This window comes from Jaculus jaculus, chromosome 7 (assembly GCF_020740685.1).
Source record: "Jaculus jaculus isolate mJacJac1 chromosome 7, mJacJac1.mat.Y.cur, whole genome shotgun sequence".
In the NCBI taxonomy this organism is placed as follows: domain Eukaryota; kingdom Metazoa; phylum Chordata; class Mammalia; order Rodentia; family Dipodidae; genus Jaculus; species Jaculus jaculus.
Genome location: NC_059108.1, coordinates 16,210,416 through 16,238,124, shown reverse-complemented (window position 1 = coordinate 16,238,124; position 27,709 = coordinate 16,210,416). Strand labels below are relative to the sequence as shown.

Here is a 27,709-nt window from a genome sequence, read left to right as displayed (position 1 = left end):
TTGCCCATAATGATCTAAATTCCACCCACTGGACCTACCTCCTAAAAGTTCTTCCATCTCCCAATAGCCCCGATAGCAGATACCTTCTCAATGCTAGGATGAAACATCCAACCAAGAGCAGTTTATGGAAGAAAAAGATTTATTTTGACTCACAGTTTTGAGGAGAAGTTTTATCATGAGCGAAATAATGACTTGAACAAGCAACAGGGAGTCACATCTTGTCATATCAGTTGGGAGGATGCAACAAGAGTGAGATAGCTAATACTAGCAAGGGTGGGCTGAGCTATAAAGCCCCAAGGCCCACCCTCAGTGACTTATATCTTCCATCCAGGCTCCAAAACTCAATGTCAAGTATAAAGCTTAATCAAAAACTCATGAGCCTAGGAGGGTAGACTTTACTTTCTAAATACTACATTCCATGCCTGGCTCCTATAGACTCATGGCCATCACATAACGCAAAATACATTCAGTTCAACCTTAAAAGTCCTCATGATCTTCATCATGCCCAACACTACCAACAGTCCAAAGTCTCATTTGAAACTGAAGAACGTCTCTTCACTGTGAGCTCTGTAAAATTAAAACACAAGTTATTTAGCTTCAACACATCATGCTGCTGAGTAAACATTCCCACTCAACAAAAGGGGACTGAGGTCAAAACAAAGACAGATTGGAACAATACAAAACAGAGAATCAGTAGGGCACACATCACACCTCATAGTTCTATACCTGGCACCTGGAACTCATGATATAATCCTCTGGGCTCCACAGTCTTGAGCAATTATGCTAGTTGCAATTCAGGCAGAGTCTACCCTGAGCCTTGGCAGCCATCCCGTAGTCCCGGCATTCTCCAGCATCCTGGTGTCTCCATTTAAACCTAAGGTTCAGCTTCATACAAATGGTCTCTAATGGCTTCTGTGCAGGGACCACAACCCTACCTTCACACCTCAGCAGGCCTACAAACTGTAGTTGCAATACAAGAACGCTCTGCGTCCTGCATTCATCCTATTTCTAAAACTAGTATCAGATGAGCAGTGCTGCCAAATTTGTTCGTCCAAAGGAGGTACAGTCCAACTTTGAGGACCAGGAAACTCTATCAGCATTCTTTTGCCAGGCCTTCCCTTTCAAGCACTCCCTCTATTTTCCATTGCAGAGAAACTGGCACACCCAGAATAGCAATAACCTCTTAAACAACTTCAGCTGAAATAGCTCCAATCTATGTCCTGAAGTCTATTCACATTTCCTCTCCACCAAACTTTGCATTTTTCACATCCACATCCTTATGTCCTGTATTCCTTTTGGCCAAATGCATCGGTTTCCTTTTTTTCTAATATTTTATTTGTATTTATTTGTTTATTTGATGGAGAAAGAGGGAGAGAGATAGAGAGGGAGGGAGAGAGAGAGAGAGAATGGGCGTGCCAGGGCCTTCAACCACTGCAAACCAACTCCAGACACATGCGGCCCCTTGTGCATCTGGCTAACGTGGGTCCTGGGGAATCGAACCTGGGTCCTATGGCTTTGCAGGCAAGCGCCTTCACCATTAAGCCATCCCTTCATCCCCTGCATCAATTTCTTATGATTAAATTAAACTTCTCTCAAATTCTCAGAACGTGGGCACATGGTGCTAGAACATCACATGGGTTGCCTCTAGCCCAGCTCCCAACAAAAGCCCTTTTTTTTGTTGTTTGTTTGTTTTGTTTTATTTTGTTAAGGTAGGGTCTCACTCTAGCCCAGGCTGACCTGGAATTCACTATGTAGTCTCAGGGTGGCCTCAGACTCCAGGTGATCCTTCTACCTCTGCCTTCCGATTACTGGGATTAAAGGTGTGCGCCACCACACCTGGCACAACAAAGTCTTTATCCTCTCCAAAAGCTCACACGCTGAGTCCACACTTCCCTCTGCATTTAAGTTTTTCAAAATCCCACCAGAATAGTCCATTAGTTTCAGCTTACAGCACTACAAGGATTATCTAATCCAGAGTTCCTAACCTTTCCATATTCCTCCCACCAACCAATTCCAAAAGACTAAAAAGCACCTAGCCAGATTTATGACAGCAAAAGCTCCACTCATGGTCCCAGCTTTCTGTAGCAGTGACCTTGTCACTGCTGGTGGTAGAAAACACTCAGCCAGAAGCAGCTTACAGAAGGAATGGGTTTATTTTGGCGTACAGTCTCTACAGGTGGTTCTATCACGGCAGGGGAAGTAAGCAAAAATAGACAAGAAAGTACTATATAATCAGCTGAGAAGCAGCAGCAAGAGAGGGTAGCCTGGACGATGAAGTCTTAAGGTCCACCCCTAGTGATCCACCTCCTCCAACAAGGATCTACCACATGATATCATGTATATGACGCTTAATCACAAACACACACGGCTGTGGAGGAACGTTCGCCTTCACAGCACCACAGCAGCCCAGGATGACAACTGACTCATTAACACATGGGCCTTTAGGAGAAATTTCAGATATTAAACCATAACATGGTGACCAAAATTTGAGGACAGGCAGGGAAATTGTGTTTCTAAATGTCTACGCTTTCATTATGATTTTTATTACATGTTATTTATTCCTATTCTTAATAAAGAAAAGAAATTGCAGCAAGTAAAATATTTCTAAATACTCTATAGATAAACCCTTGAAATAAGAATCAAAAGGGGAAACTTAGAAAGCAAAAGCAAACTTGTAGGACACTAAAAACATAAAATATATAAAAATTTAAAGTTACTAGCATGGGCGTGGTGGTGTACACCTTTAATCCCAGCACTCGGGAGGCTGAAGTTGGAGGATTACTGTGAGTTCCAGGCCAGCCTAGAACTACATAGTAAATTAATTCCAGGTCATCCTGGACTAGAGTGAGACCCTACCTCAAAAAAATTAAAATTACGGACTTGAAGTATATTTTATTATGCCATGAAGCAGACAGGAACAGGCTGTAACCTAGCATCTTTTCCACCTAAGTTGTCTCAATGTTTTGTTTGAAAAATGAATGTGCATTTCTCTCTGCTGAGACAGTGAAAACAACCTGGACACTGGGGATTTAGGAGAAATGCCAGGCATATAAAGAAATGCAGAGGTGGTCATTACTATACTAACCGTAATAGTTGTGGTAATAACTAGTTCTTGTTTCACCTGCCATATTGCCAAAACTGAGGCATGTCTCTGTGTGTATAAAATGCAATTTTATGGGCCTTCAACAGTGTATGCACTGAGTAAATATTTGTTGACTAGATAAATCAATATATCTGAAAACCACAGCTAGATGCTAGAGGCTTTCTTCTATAAAATTGACTGACCTATTTACAGTGAGGTGATCTTTCTGGTTAGATTCCCTCCCTAGAGAATTCTATTTTTATTTTAATTGAAGAGTAGTTATAAAAGCTAATGGAGTATTTGCATTTTCAGGAAACTATTCCCACTTTCCATCAACCCCAGCCCCAAGTGGCAATCAATGTTTAGAGGTTTCCTCCTGTACACAAGGCTTAGTAAAAGTAAAACCCAAGATTAATGAGTCTTACCTCTCAGATTTGTACTGAGACATTTTTTCTTAATGAGTCCAACTCGGGCAAGTCAGTAATTAATGCCATAAAATTCAGTTCAACAGAAATTCAACTGAAACATGAGAAAGACATAACAGAGTATTGCATTGAAAGACTGAGTATCCAAGGTTGCTATTTAAAAAAAAATGATTCAATACATTTTGTCATTTAAATGAAAGCACTTTGTATTATAGGTAAATATTAAACTTATCCCAGATCTTCAGAACTGTGGTCAATAGAGATATGTATGTACTGCATGAGGAAAGTGCTGAAAGCTAATCTGAAGGTAGAATATCAAACTGAAACAAAGAAAGTAAAGAAAAAAAGTTCTTATGTTGATGAGCATAATAACATATTTAAAGAATAAAAATACTGAACAGACTTTAATAAGCCAATTATCCAAAAGCATGATTATGAGGAAAAACTAATAATTGGCAAGAAAAGAAAACATGTACTCAATTTTCAGTTCAGTACATTTTCAAATGCCACAAAAATTAACTTGCTTTCTTTCAACCCTCCATTAGGGAAAAAAGAACTAATCAAGGAAGAAATACATTACTGCCAATTTTAAATTAGTTACTTTCACAGATATATCGTGTGTGTGTGTGTGTGTGTGTGTGTGTGTGTGTGTGTGTCATTCCTTAACTTAAAATTGAAATATCAAATTGAATGCAACTATGTAGGACACCAAAATTTCCATTTGTAAAAGAGGGTTGCTTTTAAAATATAATGTAGACTAATTGGCAAGTAAATAAAATATAAGCATGAGATGGCATGGATCAAATACTAATATTTTAATAGATTTTTTAATCTTATATTTCAATAACATCTAATGTAGCAGATGGCCTCATGTTGCTGGGATGAACTTTCAGACCAGGCACGGTTATGGGGGAAGCAGAAGAAGTCCCATAATGGCAGAAGACACATGTGCCCCCTTGTGCATCTGGCTAACATGGGTCCTGGGGAATCGAGCCTCAAACCAGGGTCCTTAGGCTTCACAGGCAAGCGCTTAACCACTAAGCCATCTCTCCAGCCCTCCATCCCAACTTTTCAATGGAAACATTAAAAGTCAGAAGGGTATAGAATGATGTATTTCAAGTATGGAAAGATGACAGCTGTCAACCCAAACTACTTATAATGGGGAAATTGGGATTCTGGGGTACTTCCTGCTACCCTAAGCCCTGAGTTCATTTCTACAAACCAAAGAATTGGCAGTTCCCAATTCAAGAGAATAATTTTTAAAATAATCACATTTTATTCAGATTTTACAAAGGAGTGAAGAAAGGGGAAGGCTGAGAGTTTCTAGGGAAATAAAGTGGGGAGAAGAGAAGTACACCACATGGAGCCCCAAAGCCCATGTGGGTCATGTGTAGCTCAGGACTCATGTGACCAGACAGACCTGGGAAAAAAGCATGGAAAGAAAAGAGGAAAGAAAGGTCAAGGAGCTCCTGCCATTTGGGGAGCCGGAGGAGATAAAGAACCCATGTGGAGAGTAAGGACTAGGGGGCCCTCCAGGCTGGGCCTGGGCCTGGACCAAGCCTGCCCAGACCCAGTGAGGGAAACACTCACCCACAGCTGGACGTTCCTAACTGACCAGAGAGCAAGAGCCTGCCCTCCCCTTGCACAAGTATTTATAACATTAGGCTGTCTTAGGAAGAGGTTAGTAGTTCAGGGGCTGAACTGGACCAACCACAGTGTTTCAATCCTATGAAAGACCTCCCTCCTAGGAGAGGTCCTGACTGTTTATGGAAGAACGGTTCTTTGGAACTAGGTAAGCAATGAGAAAAACTTTTCTGCCCTTTTTACCTTCAGGTGTCCAGTCACCCTTACTCTACCCCACACTCATAGTATACATAGCAAAAGTATGTCAGATAACAGAAGGAGAAAAAAAAAGCATTTGGTGACGAAACTAAACAAACAAGTGAAAGGAATTTATGAGCATTAAGCCACTCCTACAAAGAACACTGAAAGGAATATTCCACACTGAAGAGAGGAATAGACATGTTCAGGAAGCTACAACAGGAGAAAAATAGTAACCAAATACAGAACACTGGGTACTCGCCTGTGGGAGGGCACTCAGCTGTCGTGGCTGGAACAGGCTCATCACTCTTCTGCCTGTTAATATTTAAGTGAAGTGTTTTATTGATAGAAAGGCTCATTCTTTTACCCGAGCCTGGGTGATTCCTGGTGTGTGCTCTCTTTAGTGGTACTAAGGTTACAGGTGATGCAGCCACGCACAGCTGTTGAGGTAGTAAAGGGACCAAATGGACACCATGACAGGCTTCAATGAGGTGCCGCCTTAACTAGTCCTAAGTTTCAGTTTCCCAGAGAGGCAGGCAAAACTTCTGGGAAAATCCACAAACAGAGGGCTGTTAATCAACAGTGACCCTGACAGGTGGCCAGGGAAGATAGCCACCCAGGGGCCTGAGTCAGTTCCTGCAAAACCTCTGAACTATGACCAAAAAGGACATGCCCAAGGTGGTGGGCTCTGGGGGCTGAGTCAGTTCCTGCAAACATGGCCAAACATGCCCAGACATGTCCCTTTCTTGCCTTTCGCAACCCCTTCGCACCTTCTGCCCCAACCAATCAGAGATGTACAACTGAAACTGCTGCTCGCCCAGCCAATCATTTTAAAAGATTACCTAACCCGCCTGGAACTCCACTAGCTGTGCTTACAAGGGGTCTGCGTGCTCCTCTCTGGTCGCCACTTTGTATGAATGGTGGACCCCCGCATGCTGGCTGATTCTGCAGAATAAATACTCTTTGTTTTTACATACTATTTGAATCTGGGGTCTTTTCTTTAGCAATTCTCAGACCCTTACAGTAGGATCTCTGGAGATTCAAACTCAAGCGGCTTCAGCCCTCCCCCCCCCCTTGCCCCCAGCTTTCTTAGGAAGCACTGAACTGCCAAACCCATCACCCCATCATCCATATCAGGCTGCACTGTGTACCAGACTCACGTTCAAGTCTCCATCCACTGGCCAAGGCTGCTTGACTGGCTTGCATCTGGTTTCTTGTTCTAGTCACTGCCTTCTTATCTTTCTAAGAAATATTTTTATTTATTTGCAATCAGGGAGAGAGAAAGAAAGAATGGAAGTGCCGGGCCCTCCAGCTGCTGTAAACAAACTCTAGACACATGTGCCACTTTGTGCATCTGGCTTTATGTGGGTACTGGGGAATTGAACCCAGGCCATTAAGCTCTGCAGGCAAGTGCCTTAACTGCTGTGCCATCTCTCTAACCCCTTATCTTTTTCTAAAAATATTTTTATTAATCCAGGGTTGGTGGCTCATGCCTTTAATCCTAGCATAGGGAGGCAGAGGTAGGAGGATCACAGTGAGCTTGAGGCCACCCTGAGACTACATAGTGAATTCCAGGTCAGTCTGAGCTAGAGTGAGACCCTACCTCAAAACAAACAAACAAACAATAATACATACATGCATACATACATACATACATACATACATACATACATGTATGAAAGAGAAAGAGAGAGAGGAGATGGGTATGTCAAGGCCTGTAGCCATTGCAAAAGAACTGCAGACACATGAGCCACTCTGTGGACCTAGCTTTACGTGGGTACTGGGCAGTCAAACCCAGCTCAGTAGACTTCGCAGACAAGTGCCTTAACTGCTGAGCCATCTGTCTAGCTCTTACCTTTTTATCTTTTAACCATGCTAGTGACATCAGTGCTTCACTAATGTCTGAATTTATCTTTATATTAAACCTAAACCTTCTGACTTTGACCTAGGGACAATAGGTAGAAATGACTGGAGAGTGCAAAATAAACATCTACACATGCCCACAAACAAACAAACAAACAAACAAAAAAAATGTGGGCATTTGTAATGTCTTTTTTTTCTCCATTTTGTTGCTATAATTTTACTAGTTTGGTTTCTAGCTACTAAATCATACAAATACCATCCCAGTTTCATGTACCTTCTGAAAGAGCTGTCTTTTCCTTATTCTAATGTATGTAAATGTGTATAATAAAATTATATAATAAAATTATACACAGTGTAACTACTAGCAAGTTACCCATACTCCAGTCAGTAAGCCCCCAACAGTGCCCAATTTAACTCAGTGGGTCACAAACAAAAACAGTACATGAGAGGAGAAGGGGGATAGTTGGGTAAGTAGAGGCACTATGAGGAGGGTAATAGGTAAACACGATTAAAATATTTTATATACATGTATAAATTTGTCCAAATAAAACAAGACATGGGAAAAAAAGAATACTGGGTATAAAGTGACAGACTGTCATCTTTTTCATGTGTTAAAGAACATAAGTTGTCTATGAGTTTTGGCCTCAGTTTGGTCATTCTAATTAAATTTATTTCTGAAACTCTGGTTTCCTGAGGAGAGCAGAGCTGCTTAAGACTGAACCAGGGGTCTCTGAGGGAACAGCCCCAATGGAAACTTTCAAATCAGCAGTCATCCAACCTCCTGTGAAGAATACTATTCTGGTATATTCTAAGGCTAAGGTCATAGAGAGCAGCTTTCATCCTTACATCTCTTCAGGCAAAGTTTCTGGAAAACTAGGACCCTCCCCCATGCCCTTACACATTTCAGGGGAGGTGATATGTTTAAGTTTTTGATCGTCAGTTCATGTGTTTCTTGGGATTTACAATAAAAGAAAGGTCATAGCTGGGACATGCTTAAACTGTGGAGGGGAAGCCACTATTAATTTTGTCTGCCAAAAAAAAAAAAAAATCAATAACTAATGTTTTAACCTTTCTCTCTCACTCACTCTTTGGCTTAAGAACTCAACTCAATGTATATTCTTTCTTATGATTTATGGGCTGGTTTGAGACATGAGGAAACTAAGTCAATTTAGTTTGATTTAAGAGGCAATCAGAACTCAGGCCTCCAGCAAGGACTTCCCTTTGTTCTCTTCAAACCCTATTTTTTTTTATATTATCTATGATTATAAGGAGACCCGTCCTTATTGCAAAGTAAGTTTTCAGAATCAGGGTATTTACAGGATGCTGTTGGGTCATCAACTTCTCCAACAGAGCATATTGGATTTTGCCTATAGATACTCACTCACTGTCTGTAGGCTATTATTTCATACTAATGAGGAAAGTGAAAGGCTAGTCCTCTTACAGGGAGTGGTTCTTAGAGTTGAATCAGAGACCAGCAGCATTCCCCCATTTCTTGCCTTCATCTTGACCCTGAAGGTATTCAAGGTTTTTCTTAAAGCCATGTTAGCATTAAACAGCCTTGTTTAAGTCCTCTTGCTAAACTCATTACAAGTAGTAATAGAATTGTTCCTATTCCATTTAATAAGGTTGGCCAAATTCTTAGGACACCCAGAAAGGCTGCCATCATCTAACTGGATGAACACTAACTGCACATCAAAGGAAATGGTGGGCTCAAACCCTCAGCCCAACTTCTGGAAGCCTGTCTACTTCTATTAAACAATCTCATGTAAGGCAGGGTGGTTGTTATGCAGTTTTTGACTATTAATATGATTCTGGATCCAGAAGGTCATGGGCTGCAGGACAAGGTAACAGAGAGAAAGTTGTTTGGGCCACATTTCTGCTAAACTAGAGACCCCTTGCACCCTCTTACATATGTCTAGGAAGCTCTTACATTCAAGTTGTTGTGCGATCTTCAGTTCATCTAAACTCAGAGCCATAGTTTGTCCCCCAGAATAAGAAAAGAAAAACCTAGTATTTGCTTCTTAATAGTTCATTTCCTATCTAGATATGCAAAAGTGCTGGCATTTTCTTTTTAAGAGCAAGTCAGGAATGGCACAAATACATGCATGTCCATGAGGGAACCTTCTCTTGAAGGGTACTCTGCCCGTCATTTTTCATCATTGTCACAAGACACCTCCATGAGTCCACTTAAAGAAGAAAGCTTTCTCTGGGCTCACGGTTCCTGAGGTGTCAGTCCATGCTTGGCTGGTTTACTGCTTCTAGGCATATGGAAGGCAGAAATGTCAGGATAAGGGGTAGAGGAAATCCACTTTCTCATGGCACTCATGAAGCTGAGACATAGAAGGAAGAGGTCAGGTACCAAATAAATACACTCTCCAATGTCATGTGCCCAGAGGCCTAACCCTCACCAAGCCTCACATCCTAAAACCCATTCAGCTGAAATTACCAGTGGATTAATCTATCTCTGAAGTTAACACTCACCTCTCAAAAGCACCACCAACTGGGGACCAAGACTTCAGCACGTGAGCTTCTGTGGAATTTTTATATTACAATCATAGCAGGTCTCCCAAAATATGGACGACAAAGGACTTAAGGTAAAACAAGACTGGGGCTCAGTTTAATGAATAAGAAAGAAAAGCACTTCATACTCTTTCCTCCTGTGGAGATATATGAATCCTTTTATGGTGTATTTTCTTTTGCAGAGAAAATAATGCATTTATTTGTTTAAAGGAAAACACGTAGCAAGGAAGTGCATGGTATGTATATATGAAGTTCCATGTATTAGGCTTCCGTTTGAATAAGCAAAAAAATCTATGAAAAATTCTAGAAGGATGCATATGACAAAGAAAATGAGTCTGGAGTAAGTGAGAGTCACTTTTTCTTATCAATACACTTCTCATGTAAATTAAAATTTAAATCTAACTGATGAAAGAGAGTGGATTAAACAAAGGAAGGAAGAGTGATTTCCAGTCTAATGATTTCCAAAGGGTCATGTACTCCTCAATTGAAGTAGGACCACTTAAACAACTGACTTCCCCCAGTCAAACATGCCTGTATACCACACACAAACACATACACACCACACACACACATATACCACACACACACACACACATACACCACACACCACACACACACATACACACCACACACCACACACATGCACACACACAGCCATATACAAGCATCACTGGCTTGATGGAGCCTTATTTTATATTTGATCAGTAAGAATTCATTGCCCAGCCTGCATGCCTAGCTTATCACACATCTAAGCTATTTTTTCAAATTTTTGTGTCATTAACAATATGTCAAACAAAATCAGCTACCATTGTCAACACTTCAGAGAAACATCATTGTGCTTTCTAGTGCACAGACTTTGTAACTTACGTAGTGCGCTTCTTTTCAAGACTCCCCCGAAGTTTGATTAAAACCGTGCATTTGCAGGTCTGAATACAGAGTCACCTGAGAAATTAGGTGAGGAAAGAAACACATCGTCACAGCTCTGCTTTCTGTTTGTGGGAATAACATGATGGAAGAGAGCTGATGCAAAGTGTTATCTCCTCGTCCCTCTGTCTTAGTAACCTGGACATGGCAGAGTTCACTGCGGAATGAATGTAAGAACTCCTGGGTGAGTAGGGTGAGGAGAGGCTTTCTTCACATCGTATTTACTTCTGGTCTTGTGAAAAATAACAACAACAAAAGTAGAATTTCTTAATACACAGCCTAAACAACCAGCATCAGAATTCTTCAGTGCTTAAAAGCAGATTTTTGTTTTAACCACCCTACCTTCAAAACATATTAAATCACTACCCTTAGGGGCAGAGCCTCCAATACATACTTAGAACAGGCTCCCCTGGAAATACCTTGGCATATAATTACTTGAAATTCATGGACCTAAGAAACAATGGCAATCATAATATGACGTCTGACAGTGATTGATTGCTTTCTATTTTCTAGTCACTGGTACAACCGCCTGCAAGCAACCCTCATTTCTCATCTGGACCACTGCCTTGACCTCTCTCCTGGTACCCCCAGTTGTATGTTTGTTTCCCCATCACACTCCCACAGAAGTGGTTAGTTATTTATGTGACTTTAATCCCTGAGGTCTTTTATGGAACCCAGAGATAGTCCCACAGCCATCCAGGCTTGCAAATGTTTGGCCTTCCTAACTTCTTCTCCGTCACCTGTCTTCCCCTCTGTCCCTTGGACATGACAATTGGACATCTCCAATTTTCCACACTTAATATTATCTATTCCTGAGAACAATCTTTCCTAAATTATGTACAAGTTTAGCTCTTCTACTTAGTTGAGAAATCACTCAAATAATCCTCTTCATAAATTCCTCCAGATCAATAAACCAATAAGATAATATTCACAGAGTCCCATTACTTTTTTTTGTTTTGTTTTGTTTTTGGTTTTTCAAGTTAGTATCCCAATCTAGTCCAGGCTGACCTGGAATTCACTATGTAATATTGGGATTACCTGGAACTCAGGAGGGCAATCCTCCTCCCTCTGCCTCCTGCGTTCTGGGATTACAGGCATGCACCACCACGCCTGGCTCCATTGCCTGGCTTTTGTCACCTGTACACCACTGGCATAATCTACTTCTAACAAGTAGCAGATAGCAGTATCGATGGCTGTGGCTTGCATCATTCAAGTTTAAACATCTGTTACATTCACCTCCTTTTGATTCAATGAGGCAAGCTCCCAAGGAACAAGGAACCTCTTGTCAGCTCAATATGTCCTGAGGGCCCCGGTCTAGTGGTTTCCAGGAAACTAAATCCAATTAGCAGTCACATAAGGAGTCTACAGATGAGAGCCATTCCCGTCCCTGCCCTTCACTGCAACCTTGTGAGAGGTCCCACAGCTAACCAAGAGGAGGATCTCAACCCACAGGAACTAGTTTTCTCAAAACCAAAATTAGCAAGTTGGTGGTGATAATCTGAAAACATAAGCTTTTTTTTTTTTTCAATTATCTCAATCAGTACTTTTTATAATCTTGAGACAAAGGTGGAGAAGGTGTGGATGTGATGAGGTTAGTTCTAATTTTGTCACAGTCTATTTTCTGACTGTTTGCCCATGGACCAAAAGCTCCAGCATCCAATGCGAAGGCAACAGCCTGATAGTTTCCTTCACCAGCTGTGACAAGTGTATAAGATCAAACCCCAGGAATAAAGCCTTCAACATAGTGGTTCTAGTCTTCTGATGGAACAATGAAGAATACCCTGGGTCAGTGTGTACTAAAGCAGGGTTGAAAATAGGCAAAAATCATTGGTAAAATTTGGTAGCAAACTGCCTAGAACGTCCACTGACTAATACTATCTTAACCAAAACAGTTTGTGACTGTATAACATTAGCATATTGCGTCGGGGTCTGCCTCTGAGCCACCCCTGCTTTGCTGAGCTTGCCTCCTTTCCCGCTCCATCTCTCATTCTCTCCTAACTCAGGGGCTAGAAGCTGCAATAGCTTGTTCCATCCACTGGGAACACAGGAATCCAAAAAAAAGTAAAGGTGAGAATGGGATGGTTAGATACCCATTTCCAATTATTTGAGGAAGCACCCACACAGCCATTTTCTTATATTTTCTGCCTCACCTGCCACTCAGGGGATCCTGTGAGTCCTGCTCAAGACTGACAAACCTAGCTGGACTGGTTCGATATGGTAGAAACAACACTTAATGTCTGAGGGATCATTTCTCAGAGGTCTTGCATTACCATGCTGGAGATGTACATTTCCATAGAAAACATTCTTTAACATAAAGCCTCATTTATTAATCAAGGTTACATCAGGTGGGTTTGAACACTCCCTTAAACCTGATAACACTGTTTTGAAAAACAAGTCAGTAGCCTTTTGGAAGAACAAAGTCATATTTTAAATATTTAAATATTTTTCATTTATATATATTTATTAATGTGCAAGGAGAGAGTAAGAGAATGGGTACACCAGGACCTCTTGCTGCTGCAAACAAACTCCATATGCATGTGTCACTTTGTGCATCTGGCTTTACATGGGTACTGGGAAACTGAACCCAGACCATCAGGCTTTGCAAGAAAGCACCCTAACTGCTGAGCCATCTCTCCAGCTCCAATGTCATATATTAAATGTCACCTTCCAGAATGTTTCTTACTCCCTTAGCTTTAAAATCCACAGTATTACGATGCCACATTTAGGACCTTTAGACCCTGCCTTCTTTTGAATGAATAATGCTGAGAAATAAAAACTTCTGCTATGTGTACAAGATGGCCCTGTTTGGGAACAATTCGATTAGGTTTTATTGGAAATATTAAATTGCCACTTCAGGCAGACTCTTTACTCTTTTTGCAAGTTGGTTCTTAAGAAACATACTCTCCTGAGTAATTTTATACATTTTTGACATTGTTGCTCGTGCCTTCATGGGCACAAGTACACTAAAATTATTTCACAAACCATTTTCTGTGCTAGGTTACCCCTCCAGAGACATTATAATAGCTATCTATGCAATTCTTGCTGTGTACTATGCTCTAAACTGAAGCTTACCTTAGGATCCTACCAAGCCTCTCCAGAGCCTGGTGATTACTCTCAGTGACTGGAACAGGGTCACAGGCCTGGGGAGAAGCTATGTGGAGCAGGCTCTTAAACCCAAGTCACTTGATTCCAAAGTCTATAATCTTGACCTCTTCTTTGAGGATCCCATCTCTGAAGGTTTGTTTCATGCTACAGAACTCCAAGGCTTTCTTTAGTATCTAAGAAGAACTAAAACTTGTGTTTTACAAGTTACTCTTGCTGCTATTACTAGATATCCTATAGTTGCCAAAGGAAGGTGGTGTGATCTTTCCAATAGAAAATTGATTTTAAAATATTTCTAATTGAAAAGTGTTAATTTTTTTGTACAAAATGCCTCCTTGTATTCTATGTGCTTAAAATCTAAGTCAAAGGCTGGAGAGAGGGCTCATCCATTAATGTGCTTGCCTGAAAATCCTAAGGACCTGGGTTCAATTCCCCAGTACACATAAAACCAAATGCACCAAGTGGTGCATGTATCTGGAGTTCGTTTGCAGTGGCTATAGAGGCCCTGGCATGCCAGTTCTCTTTCTCTGTCTGTCTCTCAAATAAATAAATATTTTTTTTTTAAAAAAGAAAACCTAAGTCAAATGAACTTCTTTCATTTAAAAACAGAAGAGCAATATCTTTTTTTTTTTTTTTTTTTTTTTTTTTTTTTTTGAGGTAGGGTCTCACTCTAGCCCAGGCTGACCTGGAATTCACTATGGAGTCTCAGGGTGGCCTCGAACTCACAGCAATCCTCCTACCTCTGCCTTCCAAGTGCTGGGATTAAAGGCCTGCGCCACCATGCCCGGCTTAAACTCTCATTTAACTTAGGTTTTTCAATTACCTCCTAAACCTTGACAAACAAAAAACTCCCCAGAAAATTGAGATTTCTGATGATATAGGTAATTTTTTTTCAATTTCTCACTTTGCCATAATAAGTCAGAGCATCTAAAACCTATGAGCTTCTGTGAAGGGTGGTGCACACCTTTAATCCCAGCACTCGAGAGGTAGAGGTAAGAGGGTCACTAGGAGTTTGAGGCCAGCCTGAGCTAGAGTGAGACCCTGCCTTGAAAAACCAAAATAAAAATGTAAACATAAAAATAAAACCCGTAACCTGGATCACCTTGTGTTTCATATTTTCAAAATGTGCACTGAGCCCTGGGGAGGCAGAGACTGGTAAATCTGTGGAATTTCTGGCTAACCAGCTTTGGGGGTCAACAGCAATCAGGGGTGTCTCTGGCACAGAATACAGAGTTCACATTCTTCTCACAGACTGGAGTCATTATAGAGACCTAAGGAGGAAGGAAGTGAGGGGACCCAGGATGGAAAGATTTGTAGCTAGCATTAGAAAAAGAAATGGGGGTGGCCATTAATGACCTGTTAGGAGGAAGATGGGGTGGGAATTTTCAGTTTACAGAGAGAAAAGAAAGTATCTTACTTAGTTCTTGGGCTTTTTCCTTGCAAGATACAGGCTTCTAGAATTAACAGATACCACCGCTGGAAATGCTCTTTATCTCAAGTCAAGACTTCATGTAATCACAGTGAAGGAAATGATAAAAATGAGCAGCTGTCTAGTTCGCTGTTATTTTGCATGTTTAGAGGATTTTTTTAGAAGTGGTTCCATCACTCTAGTCTTCTCACTGAGTGGCGCTTTTAAGGCGTTGTCTAAAACACAGCAAGACTTCAGTTGCTAAAAGGATTTGTTTTATGGCTTTTCCACCATGGTAGTACAGTGGCTAATTCTTTATCAAACTTGGTGGAACTTTTCCCAAGCTCATAAAGGCAACTGTTCAATAAGGAATTATCATTTATATATGAATATTGAGAAAATTGTATTAAGATATTTAAAACTAAGGCTTGAAAATTTCTGTACTTTGTGGCTTCAAAGTTATTTATGTCTATATATTGATGTGTAGTTTACCTTTCTAATAAAAAAATCTTTTGTGGTATTGCTTTAATCTTCAACTTAATGGAAAATTATATTACTTGGAGGCATAAGACTATGTCGACTTTGTCAATCAAGAGAATTACTCAAATGCTCAGGCTTCTCAAGAAATAGGCTTTTATATCTACATGTAGAGACATCTAGCTAAGCAGGAAGACTGAGCACACATCCTATCTCCATCACATTTTAAATCACATTTAAAATAAAAGTATAGAAAAGAAGCCTACAAGGACAAAACAAACAGGAAGAGAAGCCGGCATATAAGAAAGAGATAGTAACAAGATCTGGAAACTGGTAGCAGATGAGTGAGAACCAACCTCCATCCTCCGGAAACCAGTCTAACTCTTAGGTGGAGAAGCTAACTAGAAGCAACTGGAGATCATCTAAAAATGCCCCTGGGAGTGCTTTGATGAGGGAACAATAGGCCCTTAAACAGGGGAAGGGCAGGAGGCTGAAAACCAAGGAGGAACTGAAGCCCTTCTACAGTGTAAAGGGAATACTGACCTCTGGTACAATTCTCCTTCCCCCAGTACAGCCCAAGCTTAGAGCTCTACTCTCTGGAGAACTGAATTTGAAACTGAGGTCAAAATGGGTTGTAAATTAAAAACAAGGAAGATCTGTGAATGTTAACACTCTGGATTGTAGACATTCAGGAACCAGCATTACTGCACTCTGAACAGAGCTGACATCTGTGTTTTTATGCCTTTTATGCAATAAATTGAGAAAACTGATCTGCCTATGGGAGGGAACCCACAGAGATTAAAAAAAAAAAATAGCAGAAGTGAAACCTGCCACCCTTATTGCCCAGCTGACAGGGCAAGTCCATAAACATGGTGCCTGTCCTATCTGTTCTATCATTAGAAAGGTGATTAATGTAAAAGAACAAAATTGATCTAAGGAAAAAAGAGAACTTCATGATAACAAAGAGAACAAAAAATATTTTTAAAAACTCTCATAGTTGTAGAAAGAAAAAAGCACATTCAGGATAAAATAAAATTTAAAGGATTATCCAGAAAAGAGTTTCTAGAAAGTAAAACTAAAATACTGAACTTTAAAAAAAAATTGTTGAAGGTTCAAAAGCTACAATTTTATAAATATCTCATAACAAAAACTTGGAGAAATACTAAATATAGGGGGAAAGAATGTTAGCAGATCAGGACTTCCAAAACTAGATCAGTTAAGGATGTCAGAAGGGGACAGGAATGAAAATTGGGGTCAGAGAATGATGAAATATTTTAAGAACATTCCTCAACTGAATGACACAAATTTCTAAATTGAAGGAGTACAAGACATATAAAATAAAAACACTTATCAACCATAGAAAGGCAGTCTTCATGAAAGTATACAATAGTCAAGACAAAAATGTGCAAATAATTATGTAAATTTTTCTACATGAAAATTATGTGAGTAACCCCCCCCCCACACACACACACACAGCAATGGAAGTTAGAAGATGGTGGAGCAAGGGTTCAAGAGCCTGAGGTAGAAAGTATTTCAAAAGTGAGTGAATATATGCACCAACTGACAACAAAGCATATATAAAGAGGTAAAGTTAGAATATTTTCAAAATACATATTTCAAAGAATTTCTCTGTTTTACTTGTTTATTTGCAAGCAGAGAGAGATAAAGAGAAGAGAGACAGACAGAGAGACCAGGCTTTCCAGGGCCTCCAGTTGCTGCAAATGAACCCCAGATGCATGGACCACTTCGTGGATCTGGCCTTACATGGTACTTGGGAATCAAACCTGGACTGTCAGGCTTTGCAGGCAAGCTCCTTAACCACTGGGAAATCTCTCCAGCCCCCAAATTTGTCTTTAAGTGGGGTATAGTGGTAGTGGCTCACACCTTTAATCCCAGCATTCAGGAGGCTGAGGTAGGGAAGATCATAGTAAGTTTGAGGCCAGCCTAAGTTATAGAGAAAGTTCGAGGTTAGCCTGGGATAGAGTGCAACTTTATTTCAAAAACACAACAAAAGAAAGAATGAAAGAAAGAAAGAAAGAAAGAAAGAAAGAAAGAAAGAAAGAAAGAAAGAAAGAAGGAAGGAAGGAAAAAGAAAACTTTCTTCCTTTAAAATATTTACCTTTTAGGTGACTTGCCATATAGAATAAGTGGAGGAGAGAAATACAAAGAAAAAGACATTTGAGTTTCAGGATAAAAGCAGGCTAACCCAGAAGGGAGTAAAGATACCAGAGAGATAGACTGCACAAGAAGTCTAGGCAATGGCCACTAAAAATCACTGCATGGGCAGGATGGAGAGATGCTTAGTGATTGGGGAGCATGCCAGCAAAGCCAAATGACCCACATTTGATTTCCAAGTACCTACATAAAGCAAGATGGTGCACTCATCTGGAGTTCGTTCGAGGTGGCTGGAGGCTCTGGTGTATCCATTCATGTGCTCTCTTTCTCTCTCAATAAATAAATAAATTAATAAAATATTAGGTGCCTGTCCCTAAGAAAAAGAAAAACAGACATATATGTGTTAGCAAGAACTATGTGTTCATTGAACTGTTTCCTTAAGCCTTGTGAGGGGACACATGATTGAAGCACGATAGAAAGATGGGGGAAAAAATTAAGGGGACATACAAAAGGAAAGGAGCTTTGCTTCTGCTTGTTGAAAATCAAGAGACCTCACAAGTCAGATTAGAAACCACGTTTACTGTGAAAAGATATGCCTTGACTTCCTTGCGACATATGGATAATAGGGACGACTCTGGTCTTTTTGAACAGTTTTCATCATATTACCACATAAACCTATAGAACACACTTCAAAAATCAATTCATAATCGTATTTACTGCAGAAGAAATCCTCAGACAAAATGAAGCATAGCAGCTGGGTGTGGTGGCATGCACCTCTAATCTCAGCACTCAGGAGACAGAGGTAAGAAGATAACTGTGTGTTCTAGGCCAGCCTAGGATTCCAGGGTAAATTCCAGGTCAGCCTGGGCTGAACTGAGACTCTACCTCAAAAAAAAAAAAAAGCATATTGGGCTGGAGAGATGGCTTAGTGGTTAAGCACTTGCCTGTGAAGCCTAAGGACCCCGGTTGGAGGCTCGATTCCCCAGGACCCACGTTAGCTAGATGCACAAGGGGGCGCACGCGTCTGGAGTGCATTTGCAATGGCTTGGAGGCCCTGGCGTGTCCATTGTCTGTCTGTCTCTCTCTCTCTCTCTCTCTCTCTGCCTCTTTCTCTCTTTCTCTGTCGCTCTCAAATAAATAAAAATTTAAAAAATTAATAAAAGTATATCAAGACACATTTTTTTTTTTTACCTTTTAAATACTTTTAAAAAATGAACTTCAGGAGCCACCAAAGTTATATGTATAATTATTGCTAAGACTCTTTAAGAAGCCCACACCCACTCTGGGGTATAAACTTTTCTTGACATGTCCATGCTGCAATCGGTATAAAAGCCTATGCTTTATACTGGTTCATCTTGCAATTCTTTACATTCATGTGAGGGATTCTAGCTTCACCTGGGTGGAGTTTTCTAGAAAGGCCCCCCCTGGCTACCACAGTCAGCAGTGTGGCGCTGCATGCTCCACTCTCCTTGACTTTTTTCAGTCATTAACAAAATAATAGAAAGCAAACTTTAAAAGCAGGCAATTATGAAGTTCAAGCAAATAAAAAGTCTTTACAAGGGCTGGGTGTGGTGGCACATTCCTTTAACGCCAAGTGCTCAGTAAATCATGGTAGCGATCACAGGCTACACATTTAAATTTTGGCTGCAAAACAACAAGAAAAGAAAACTTTATGATAAAAGAAATAAATGCATGATGGACATCATTGGCTAAGAATGGATGAAGGAAATAATTGGAATTAGTGATAGAGTTGTATCTGAAGTGTAAAAGAGTGGAAATTTGGGTGAGAGAGAAGGGAACACGTGAAAGAAAGAAATACTTCCAAACCACAGAAGGAAGTGAATGGGCAATTTAAAAAACCTCAAAAACAACAAATAAGGAATGGCCAGGTCTTTTCATATATGTAGCAGAGGAATAGAAAAAAAATGTGAAACGTCGAAAGTGGATGCTTAGTGACAAGAATGGGCTGATGCACTTATTATTAAATTCAATAGGGCTCTTTGTCTTTAAAATTGTACGCACATATTGTTTAGAAGCAAAACCGTATCTTTCATAAGCATAAGCTGTCAGGCAAATGAGTATCTTTTGCACTAACATCAATAGATGTAAGCAAATCTAATATAAAAAGACAGCACCCCACGCAGGAGGACAGAAAGAAAGGTACTAGCCCAGAGGTGGGGGAGGACAGGAACTCTGCAGAGTTAGGGAGGCGTGGGTGGGGTAACCTGAGCGCAAGTGACACAAAGAGAAAGACAGACGGGAATGAGATTTACACACCACCTTCCAGGAAGGCCGGGGGGAGCAGGGATCCAGAAATAACGCCGGCTGTGGCGTGAAGACCCAGTAGAACTAAGGAAGGAAAGGGTCCAGCTGGGAAGACGCTTCATGCAGGGTGAGGGAAGATTTACTTACGCGGGACTTATCACTGCTGGGATGAACCCGGACTCCTGGGGGGGGGGGGGGTTGTGCAGGCTTGCGCAGCAGGAGGGCAAAGGGGTTTGTAGCTCTGACTTCTGGTGGCAGTGGTTGTGGATCAACAGTCCGTCAGAGAGTTACAGCTCTGACTCTTGACAGGGGTGCCCTTGGCGTGCTTTGGGCACACCACCCGAGAGGAGCCGAAGCCGACACTTGGGACCACCAGAGCAACAGCAGGTCCCCCAGGAGCCACAAAGACAGCAGATCCTGGGGGGTCTGTCTCCGAGGCAGGGCGGAGTCCCGGTGCGGAGAAGAAAGGTGCTCGGACTAGAAGCAGGTCAGGGACAGAGCGGCTCCTGCCCTGCAGAGCCGGGAACCCGTTCGGTGCCCGGAGTGCAAGTGGCTCCCGGAGCATCCAGAGAGGGGGGTAGGAGGTGGCAGAGGAGCCCTAGGGTAAGCCTCACGGACAGTCTTGCTGAGTGCAGAGCGCTTACAGACACAAGCATTTCTGGATGGGTGCATACAAATAAGATGAAAAATCAAGGGGGCCAATCAGAAGAGCCAATGACCCCACCACAGTTCACAAGTTTCCCCCAGAGCCCTCCATCCTCCTTGGTGCCAGGGCTACTATTTGTCAAGCTGGGCTTGTGCTTCAAGAACATGGCTGAGTGTGGCCTCCTGCTCATACCCCAGCCGTCACTGCAGGGACCTGCATGGAAGATGGGCTCCTGAGACACCTGAGCAAGGTGAAGCCTGTGCCCCATTCCGCTGCTCTGATTTTCCAGCCTTGGTCTGTGGGATAGAGAGCTGGGTCTCTCACTCAGTTGGTTTAGGTCTCTGGGATTTTCCGGAAGGGATCTCCTTGATGAGATGAGGGCCCCAATGGGTATATGGTCCCGGGACTCCCAGAAGAGACCTGGGTAACAGAGGTAAGCTTGCAGGTGCTGGATTCTAGGAGGTACTTGTATACCGAACAGACTGTCCGCCAGAGGGTATGTGGAGCAGAGATGACGGTCCTACACGGAGATCTAAACACACCCTGGCTGGATGGGAGAGAAATAGACCTGCAGAGAGAGAAGAGGCCCACTGAGGGAGAAGTCAAGGGGTTGCATGGAACCTAAGGGGGGGGGGAGCTCCCACAGGTATTGAGGTTCATTTCCACAGGAAGCCAAACAGGGAATCTGACCTGGTATGACCAGGTGTGTTGGCCTGGCAACAGGAGGACTTCACCATGTTAAGGAACGCTGTTTCCAGGCCCTAAACGTTCAAGCGCTGGGCAGGCGCTGACGCAAGACGGTGAGCATGTTGTCATCATCAGAGCTCTGGTGACATGGCCTGGACCCCCTCAGAGCCTGAGACCTGGGCCAGAAAAATGAATCCTTCGGGTTTTCATCTCACATCTAAAATGAGACAGAGGAGTCTGCTCGTTAAGTCATTACTTAGGCAAATATTTTAGTTATTTGTTTATTTACTTGAGAGAGAGAAAGAGGCAGATAGAGAAATAACGGGCACTTCAGGGCCTCCACCCACTGCAAACGAACTCCAGATGCACACAGGCAGCATCTTGCACATCTGGCTTATGTCATCACTGGGGAATGGAACCTGGGTCCTTAGGCTTCACATGCAAGTACCTTAACGGCTAAGCCATCTCTCCTGTCCTACACAAATATTTTAAAGTGAGATAAAGATGTACAAGGGCTTTGGAAAGGGACAGTTTCTGTCACTGGGTGATGCTACTAAATGCTAGCATGTGAAGGGAAGCATTTCATCTGTCTTTATTGAAAAAATTTCCAAGACCAAGTGCTCAGTTTTGAAATTAACTTGAAAACTGAGAAACTTATCAAAGAGGAAATTCTTTCCCACCCTGCCCCCTGAGGGATAATTAAGAGCTCTGATCCTCTTATACACGTTGCCTTTGCAAAATCCATCTTAGAACATGTAACAGTGTGTAATGGAAACATAGCTGCTAAGTAGGAAATTTGGATTCCTGGTGAAGTGAATTTTTTATCCGAAGTCTCAGGCTCTCCTCTCTAAGGGGAAGACCATCCATAACAAAGAACTTGGCACAGGAGTGATGAGTTAAGGCCATGCCCATTATACCCACACTACTTTGTGACTGGGTAGCTCAAGCAAACGAGGCGGTGGGGAAAGGGAGCAGGCTCTTCATAGACCATCGGGCATGGTGGGCCATTTTGAGAGTTTATCCTCTAATGTAGTTAGTCGTTCTGGGATATGCGTTTGCAGCAGAAATGAAGCCAGTTACTAGATGCGAAGTGAAGGCTGAATAGTAACTGTATAATTATTTCCGAAGAGGACGAAACAACCCACGCAGCTAACCTGCCTGAATCTTGTAATAAGCTGTATGTGCTGGTTAGCTCAGGTTTTTACTTTCAATGTTATAACCCATATAAATTGGCAGCCTTCGTAGAAATGGAATAAACAATTTCAACCTTATTTGAATATCAATCAATTTTATTGTTTTCAAAATGTTAACCTGTTCCCAAAAAGCCATTATTTCTCTCTGGTCTATAGTTGTCAAACAATTATTTCCACTATTCCTTCAGCAATTTTCAAATGGCTTTCATTACAAAGAGAAATATCCAATTTTTCAATTTATTTATTTTATTTTATTTTTTGTTATTGGAAAGTTTATATTTAGAAAACAATATCAAATAGAAATTTGTTTTGGGCCCTTTCAAAATTCTCATTAAAAAAAAAAAAAATTCTTCATACAGGTAGATAGTTCATTAATGTAACAGCCTATTGGCAACAGGAAATACTGGAGGTACGCCAACAATGCTCCCCGGGTCTGAACATATAGTGTCATCCTCCAGGTTCACTGCAGCGGTAGCGGCAGTGTGCGCAAAAAGGCCGGTATGCAGGAAGGAGGAAGCAGCGCTTCTCCCCACACCTGGTGACCATGAAAGCGGGACTCTGGTTTATGACTGCCGTCGCATCCGCTGAGCCCACAGTTGTTGCCAGTCTGCAGCCGTGCCTCATTGTTTGGACTCCAGCTCCAGGGCTTCCTCAAGGTCCTCATTCTTTCTTCTCTGGTGGAGGTGGAGCCAGATTGGCAGAAGCCGCCTAGGCATTCTGCTGCCAGTCACCCTCTGTCACTTAAAGGTACTCCAGACCAGGACCTCAGCCTCTGGGCTCTTAAGTGTGCTCAGGGGGGGGGGGTCGAATGATGTTCTCCAGTTGCAGTGGTGTTTCTCCCATGGGGCTGGGATTGCAGGCTTCTTGAGACCTTTCATGAGGTTGGTTAAGGGTGCCATCCTGCTTATCCTGGACATCGGTGCCATGTTGATACTGGTGTTTAGGCATTGTACACCTGGCAATTTAGGAAGTGCTGCCTTTTGTACCAAAAGGGAAGGCGGCTTTTTGGCTCAGATCACTGTTTAGATTTCTTAGGTGTTGTGGACCTAGTGTGATCCACACTCGGACTTTGTTGCCCTCGCAAGGTCTGTTGTGATTAATTCGTGACAAGTTATGAGACAAGTTATGATCATGTTATACATCAGCAAGCCTTGGACAATCCACCCGGTTATGACCATGTCATACAAGCCTTGCACAGTGCACTGGGGGTAAAAGAAAGTGTCCCTTTGCTCATGTTCATGGATCCGGGTCCGCCCCGGACACTAGTCATGCTCCTCCAGAATCTCCATTCTTCCATCCTGTGTCTTGTGTCTCAAGCAGTTCTATCCTAGGTGTGTGTGTGTGTGCATGTGTGTGTATGCGTGTGAGAGTGTGTGTAATAATTTTACTGGAAAAAATACTTCTAAGGTAAAAAAAAATATATTACTTTGAATATACATAAATCTAGATGACCACATCACGCTCCTCCCAAGTCCATAACAAATGTATCCAACCTCAACCCACCTTCATCATTACCTCAAGGTTGCTATATCTTTGCATACATTCCCATTTGTTACAGTCAGGTTTGCATTGCTGGTAGAATTCACCCAACCAAGACCAGATGGTGGGGAAAAATATAGGTTTATTTTGGCTTATAGGCTTGAGAGGGAAGCCCCAATATGGCAGGGAAAACAATGGCATGAGCAGAGGGTGGACATCACCCCCTGGCCAACACCAAGTGGACAATAGGAACAAGAGAGTATTCCAAACACTGGCTATAACACCCATAATTCCATCCCTAACAGTACACTGCCTCTAGGAGGTGTTAATTTCCAAATCTCCATCAGCTGGAAAGCTAGCATTCAGAACGCCTAAGTTTATGGGGGACACCTCAGTCAAAACAGCACACCCTTCTTTCTTTCTTTATTTTTTAAAATATTTTATTTTATTTATTTATTTATTTGACAGAGAAAGAGGGAGGGAAAGAGAGAGAGAGAGAGAGAGAGAGAGAGAGAGAGAGAGAGAGAGGCTCGCCAGGGCCTCCAGACACTGCAAATGAACTCCAGACATGTGTGCCCCTTGTGCATCTGGCTAACATGGGTCCTGGGGAATCAAATCTGGGTCCTTTGGCTTTGCAGGCAAATGTGTCAACCACTAAGCCATCCCTCCAGCCCCCTTATTTGTTTTTAATGTTGTCATAACACGTATAGTCCATTTTGATCTCAAGCCCCATTCACCCTCACTCTTTCTTTCCCTCCTCCACTAAAACTTTTCTTCTTTCATTAGATCCCTATCCTACCTCCTAGCCTCATTTATTTATTACTTATTTTTTACCTACTTATTTAAATTAGGGTTGATTGCATCCTCAGAGGTGGGAGATTATTTATTGGAGACTGCTTTACCCACCAGATGTACACCACTAAACACTTGATTCCTCCTCTCCCAGTGATCATAAGTTTCCACTACTTAGTTTGGAAAGTGTTGGGGTGTCATGGACCCCTTCCTCATCTGTGGTGAAATATTGGCAGTCTCAATCATGTGCAGGAAACCACATATATGCTGTGAATCCATGAATGTGTCAGATATGATATATGCAGAAGATAATACCTCACATCCACAATTTGCTTCTCCTGCTTCTCCACTCTTTGTACCCCCTCTTCTGCATGGTTTCCTGAGCCTTGGAGGGTGTAGTTTAGATATCAATATATCCCCATTTGAAAGGCTCTACATCATAGGCATGATCAATAATTTTGAAAAATTACATGTGAAAAAAGTCAAACACTTTTTAATTCCATAGACATATAGGCCAGGCTGATACTTTTCAGTGAATAATGTTACCAGAAAAGTATTAAAAGTCAAACTTAAGCAAATAAAATTATTTTATAGCACCTTTATTGAAATATAATTCACATACCATAAAGTTTATCCATGTAAAGTATTTAATTCAAAGGTTTTTAGTATATTCACAAAGTATATATCACAAAGTACATATTAAGTATATATTACCACAAAAATTATAATATTTTCATCATCTAAAAATAGAACCTATATCCTATATGTGGAGCCTTAGTTCTATATTAATTATATAGATACAATATATATTATAATTATATAGATAGTACAATGTAGATATTAGAGTGGTAAGTAGAAAAAATAATACCTGTATTTATTTCTTTGGTTGATTTTTAGTAAATTTTTGCAAATAGTGTAAGGGAAGCTACACCATCATTCTCTTGCATATGGATACTGATTTATCTTTTGCACAATTTCTTGAGAACAAATAATAGAAGTATAAAATAATCCCAATTTTTTCATACAAGCAGACTTACAAAGTGTTTGAAATCCTACTAAGTTTCTGCCATCTGAATTCATGGATTCATGATCATAACACTGGCTTTCATTGCCGACTTTGTATGATTAGCAGATTCATTCACACTAAGTATTTCTTCAAGTTAGTACCTGACAAGATAGTCATCAAACTGAGCCTCATAAAGTGTACTTCATAGCTGCAATGTAATGACATGTAAAGGGTCTTACCTCCCCTCTCCATTTACTGCTTCAATTTTACTGCAACAAATCAGTTAATTAAAGGCACAATTTATAGTGTCCTGGGATTTATGAGGCTTTCAAAGATAGGTTTTAACAGAAGATTGTTGGAAAACATTTCTTTAAATCACATTAACAGACTTGTATAAGAGTGGAATAAGGAAATCTATTTAGCTTTATTGTTGCAGTCAGGTTCACATTGCTGGTAGAAATCACCCAACTAAGAGCAGATTGTGGGTGGAGGTGGGGGGAAGAGGTTTATTTTGACTTACAGGCTTGAGGGGAAGCTCCATGATGGCAGGGAAAATGATGGCATGAGCAGAGGGTATACATCACCCATGGGCCAACATAAGGTGAACAATAGCAACAGGAGAGTGTGCCAAACACTGGCAAGGGGGAACTGGCTTTAACACTCATAATCCCGCCCCCATCAATACATGAGGCCTTAATTCCCAAATCCCCATCAGCTTGGAATCTAGCATTCAGAGTATCTAAGTTTATGAGGGACACTGAATCAAACCACCACATTCTGCACCTGGCCCCCATAAACTGATAACCATACATGATGTAAAATGCAATGCATTCAGTCCAACTTTAAAAGACCCCATAGTTTTTATCAAGCCAAGGATGTTAAAACATTTCCATAATCCAACATCTTTTAACTTAGCCATAATACCAAAAAAACTCCCCCCCAAACCATAATGGCACAGAATAAACAGTCACACTGCAAAAGATGGCTTTGGGCATAGCAAATAAATATTCAACCAATACAAGATTCAAAACAACCAGGGCAAACGTCAAACACTTTAGCTTCAAGTCCAACAACTCTAGTTAGTGACAAATCTCCAAGTCCAACAATCCTAACCAGCAACAAGTCTCTGAACTTCCAATTCCACCCCTCCAGCTAGGCTGCTCACAGTCCTGGAAAACTTCATTGGGGCCAGCAGCTCTCCTTAGCAACCATCTCATGGTCCTGGCATCTCCACTGGGTCTCCACTGCAAACTATAGTTCATCCTCATGGCCCCTTGGAGTCTCCATGCAGGCAATCCTGCTTCACACTGCCCATGGCCATTTCCAGAACATAAGACCATGTTGCAAACTCAATGACCCTCTCTTTTCTGCATTTTTATATTCCACAATACTAGGTAGGATGCCAATTTGTTAATCCAGGGGGAAAGAAGCAGACTTTGAAGAACAGGACACTCCTTGAGCACTCAGGCCCCTTAAAAAGAGTCTACATCCTTCCCATTGCCTCAGTTCAGGTCAGCTGGCCCAATATCAAAGATTGTAGTCGTTCAAACAATTTGCAGGTGAATGGGCAGCAGTTTAGTTCCAAAGATTTGCTTTTTTTTTCTGTGCCATATCCCTCTGCTTAAACTAGCTCATTTCTATGTAAAGCAACCCTGCACAACTTCTCAGGACACGGGTATAACAGCAAGCTTCTCATACAAACTGCTAGCCCAATCCAAGCAAAGTTCTTTCTCACCCTCATAAGCCAAACCTCACAGTCCATGTTCTTACTGCATTCAGGTCTTGCAGCTCTGACCAGAATAGTCCATCAAGCTATACTTAACAGCACTTCAAAGCATCTCTTAGGCTAAGGTTTCAAATCCTTCCACATTCCTCTTGCAAATCAGTTCCAAAAGGCCAAAGCC

The 27,709-nt window shown here is 41.5% G+C and overlaps 1 long non-coding RNA gene across 1 annotated transcript; it reads right to left on the bottom strand.

Moving 5' to 3' along the window:
* Positions 1 to 173: 173 nt before the first annotated feature.
* LOC123462042 lies at positions 174 to 5,119 on the bottom strand. Its single transcript, XR_006638063.1, has 3 exons — positions 5,098 to 5,119; positions 3,508 to 3,601; positions 174 to 567 (listed from the first exon to the last, which is right to left on the bottom strand). It is a non-coding gene; the product is annotated as an uncharacterized LOC123462042 (long non-coding RNA).
* Between the last annotated feature and the right edge of the window lie 22,590 nt (positions 5,120 to 27,709).